Source organism: Penaeus chinensis, chromosome 24, assembly GCF_019202785.1.
Source record: "Penaeus chinensis breed Huanghai No. 1 chromosome 24, ASM1920278v2, whole genome shotgun sequence".
Taxonomy (NCBI): domain Eukaryota; kingdom Metazoa; phylum Arthropoda; class Malacostraca; order Decapoda; family Penaeidae; genus Penaeus; species Penaeus chinensis.
In genome coordinates, this window is record NC_061842.1 from 28,684,744 (window position 1) to 28,689,743 (window position 5,000).

The following is a 5,000-nucleotide window of genomic DNA, read 5'->3' on the forward strand; positions in this document are numbered from 1 at the left end:
AATGTCATTGTCACTGTCCTTTGCCATTGTCTAATTAAATCCTCAGACATCTAATAACACTGTTACGTCTCTTATCAAATTATACTGGACTGAAGACTTCGCTGCTTCGGAGAAATTACACAGGAGATATAATCGATAATTTCACAAAGAAGGCAGTTTAGGGGTTCGTGCAAGCAGTAAATACCGGCAACACAAAGTGAAATTTCTCCTTCTTCTTTTCCTCGTTTTGGTACTCACCAGGGTACATCTTCCACATTATGGGATCTCGCTTATATGCTCTCACATAAACTGTGTATATTCGCGTTAGATTTATTTGATTATTGATTTTTTGTCCTGTTATCTGTTTGAAAATATTCATATATGTATGCATATATATATGCATATATATAGTTATATACATAAACATGGATGTATATATGTATATATATAGTTATATATAAAGTTTTATAAATATATATACATATATATATGTATTTATATATATATAAACATACTTATACATATATAGTACATACATACGTATTAATACACACACACACATATATATGTATATATGTATATATATATATATATATATATATATATATGTGTGTGTGTGTGTGTGTGTGTGTGTGTGTGTGTGTGTGTGTGTGTGTGTTCGTGTGTGCATATCATTCATATATATATATATATATATATATATATATATATATATATATATATAAATATATATACATTTATATACATATTTGTATAAATACACACACACATATCAATATACATACATATACGTACATATATACATACATATACGTACATATATATATATACATATATACATACATATATATACATATAATATATAAATACACAAATACATATCTGTCTATATATCTATGTATCTCTTTCTATATATACTTATATATATGTATATATATATATTTATATATAAAGAGATACACACACATACACACACACACACACACACACACACACACACACACACACACACACACACATATATATATATATATATATATATATATATATATATATATATATATGCATATATTTATATGTGTGTGTGTGTGTGTGTGTGTATGTGTGTGTATCTCTCTTTTTATATATATATATATATATATATATATATACATATATATAAGTATATATAGAGAGAGATACATAGATAGATAGACAGATATGTATTTGTGTATTTATATATTATATGTATATATATGTATGTATATATGTATATATATATATATATATATATATATATGTACGTATATGTATGTATATATGTACGTATATGTATGTATATTGATATGTGTGTGTATTTATACAAATATGTATATAAATGTGTATATATATAATATATAAATACACAAATACATATCTGTCTATCTCTCTATGTATCTCTCTCTATATATACTTATATATATATATGTATGTATATATATATATATATAAAGAAAGATACACACACATACACACACACACACACACACACACACACACACACACACACACACACACATATATATATATATATATATATATATATATATATATATATATATATATATATATATATATATACACACATATATATGTGTGTGTGTGTGTGTGTGTGTATGTCTATGTATGTATATATTTATGTATGTGTATACATACAAACATGTCTAAACAGTAAAATTTCTTGCGAGAGATTTCTAGTTATGCCCATGTATAGCAATAGCATTTTCCTACTTTCTATTATGCTATTCATAAGTTTCTAGACGCCTCTTGATGTATTATTCATCCACGAGTTTACTGTTTGTTGTTTTTCTTCCCACCAAATTAGCAATTGTGGAAAAGATGGATTTTTTGGAGAATTTTGGAAAGTGAGGTGATAAAAAAAAAAAAAAAAAAAAAAAAAAAAAAAGTTATGACATCCTAGTCGAACTAGATTTCAGGGCTCGTTTCCCTTGACTCCCTCTCCCCCCCGTCTCTCCCCTTCTGTAGTTCTTCCTCCTCCTCCCCAATCCCCCCCTCTTCTCTCCCCCCCCTCCCTTATCTCCCCTCTTCTCTTCCCCCATCTCCCCTCTTCTCCCCCCCCCCCCTCTCCTTTCCATCGAACTCCTTCCCTTCCCACTTATCCCCCCCCCTCCCTTCCCCTCCCCCCCCCCTTCCTTTCCTCCGACCCTTTCCCTTCCCTTCCTTTCCCTTATGCCTCTTCCTTCCCTTTACGCCTCATTCTTCCCTCATCCTTTTCCTCCTCCTTCCCTTTCGTTCCCTTTCCCCATCCTTCTCCCCCTTCCCTCTTTCCATTTTTTTTAATTTTCTCTTTCTGTTCCCCTTTCTTCCGCTTCTCCTGCCAGATCCTCCCTCTCCCCTTCCTTCTGACCTCTCCCCTCTTCCTCTACCTCCTCCCCTCTCCCTCCTCTTCCCTTTCCTTCCTCCCCTCCTTTCCCTTCCTCCTCCCTTTCCTTTCCTTCCCTTCCCTTCTTCCCTCTCTTTCTTCCTTCCTTTACTTCCTTCTTCCCCTCCCCTCCTTTCTCTTCTCCTTTCCCTCCTTCTCCCCTTCCTTCTACTCCTTTCTTTTACACTTCTCTCTCTTCCTTTCCTTCTTCTCCTTCTCCCTCCCCACTCTCCCTCCCCTTCCTTCGACTCTCCCCTTTCCTCTCCTTTACCTTCCTTACCTTCTACCCCTTCTCCTTTCCTCCCATCCTCCCCCCTCTCCTCTTTTCCCTTTCTTCCCTCTCTTTCCTTCCTTCTTTTTACCCTTATTAACTTCTGCTTACTATTACCCTTCCCTTCCCTCCCATTCCTCCCTCTCCCTCTCTTTCCCCTTCCTTCTCCCTCTTCTCCCTGTTCCCCTCTTCTTTTACGTTACCTACTTACATCTCCTTCTTCTACCTTCTAGCTCCTCCTTCCCCTCCACATCTACTCTCTCTTTCCTTCGACATCTCCCCTATTCCTCTCCTTTTAACCTTTCCTTACTTCTACCTCCCTCTCCTTTCCCTCCCCATCTCCCCTCCTTTCCCTCTTTTTCCCTTTCCTTCCCCTCTTTTCGCTTCCGATCCCGTGGGGATTTCAAAAGGTAAGATGTATAATATTCACGATAAAGTAGATGAAAGTAATCTAATATATTTATTCGCTTATTTACATATTTAATCATATATTCATCAATTCACTCATTTACTTACTTATCAACTTATTTACGTATTTACTTACATAATAAGCGATAAGACGCTGCTCCGACATCTCACGCAGGTCTATAGGTCCTTGAATCAACAGGCGAAACTAGGAATATAATTTTATTACTAGTGAAAAACAAAGACAAAAAAAAATGGGTTATCACGTTGACAAACCTTTCTAAAACCTGGGTCCTTGGGGAATTAAAATATGCGAAAAGGCCCTTCGATGGCGAAAAAATAACAGCTCTGCCACTTCTTATCTCCTATTGTTTTTATCTCTTACCCTTTCACTCCATTTCTTCCTTCCCTATTTCTCCTTTGCTCCCCTCCTCCACCCCCATTTATTCGGTCTTACCGTTCCCCCTCCCTTCACAAAAATTAAATGGAAAGTTCATTTTCTGACGTCAATATTTCGGTTTATTTATATCTTTACTGTTTTTCCTTATTTTTTTTTTTTTTTTACTTTTTAACTTCTTTTTATTTATTAGTTATCTTTCAGAGGTTTATATGTTGCAATGATCTTTAATATATACTTTACATATGTGTTTATATGTGTGCGTATGTGTATATACGTGTATATACAGACAGAAACAGAGTTACAGACAAAGACAGAGATACAAACACACACACACACACACACACACACACACACACACACACACACACACACACACACACACACACACACAAACACACAAACACACACACAAACACACACACAAACACACACACACACACATATATATGTATATATGTATACTTTTACTTCTCTAGGCCTTACAGCACTAAGCGCGGCGGAGATGGCACCTTGAAATGGAACCAAAAGCCGCTCATTTAGGTTACGGGGAGAACCTGTCGGCCTGTCGTTGGTTCACTTTTTCTGTGGACATTTTTCTCGCTTTTTCCTTAACCTTTTGGTTCTTTCGTCTCACGCTCTTTCTTATGTGTGAACTACAGATATGAATAATGGTTATTTTTTTTTATTTATCATTCTTGTTTTAGTTAAGTTAGGAGCAGCAGGAGGATATTAATAATAATTATAATAATAATGACTGTGATAATAATGATGCTGATGGTAGTAATGATAACAATAATAATGATAATGTTAACATTATTAATAATAATAATAATGATAAAAATATTCATAATCATAATAATAATTTTTTCTTATTATTATTATTATTACTGTTATTATTGTTATCATAATGCTAGTAATAATAATAATAAGAAGAAGAAGAAGTAGAGGAAGAAGAAATAGAATGATGATGATAACGATGATAATAATGATAAAAATAATGATACTGATAACAAAAATAATGGTAGTAATAGTAAATAATAATAATAATGATGATAATAATAATGATAATGATAATAATGATGATGATGATGATGATGATAATAATGATAATAATAATAATAATAATAATAATAATAATAATAATAATAATAATAATAATAATAATGATAATAATAATAATAATGATAATAATAATAATATTAACAACAATAACTGCAACAACAACAATAATAACAATAATAATGATGTTAATAACAATAACGATAAAAAATAATGACAATGATAATAATAATAATGGTAACAGAAATGATAATGTTAATAATAATAATGGTAACAGAAATGATAATGTTAATAATGATATCAATAACAATAATAATGATAATGATATTAATGATAACGTAAATTATGAAAGTGATATTGCAAAACAATGTCGCTCTCTCTCTCTCTCTCTCTCTGTCTCTCTCTCTCTCTCTCTCTCTCTCTCTCTCTCTCTCTCTCTCTCTCTCTCTCTCTCCTGTTGCGTACAAACGGTGCTTAACCTCCTT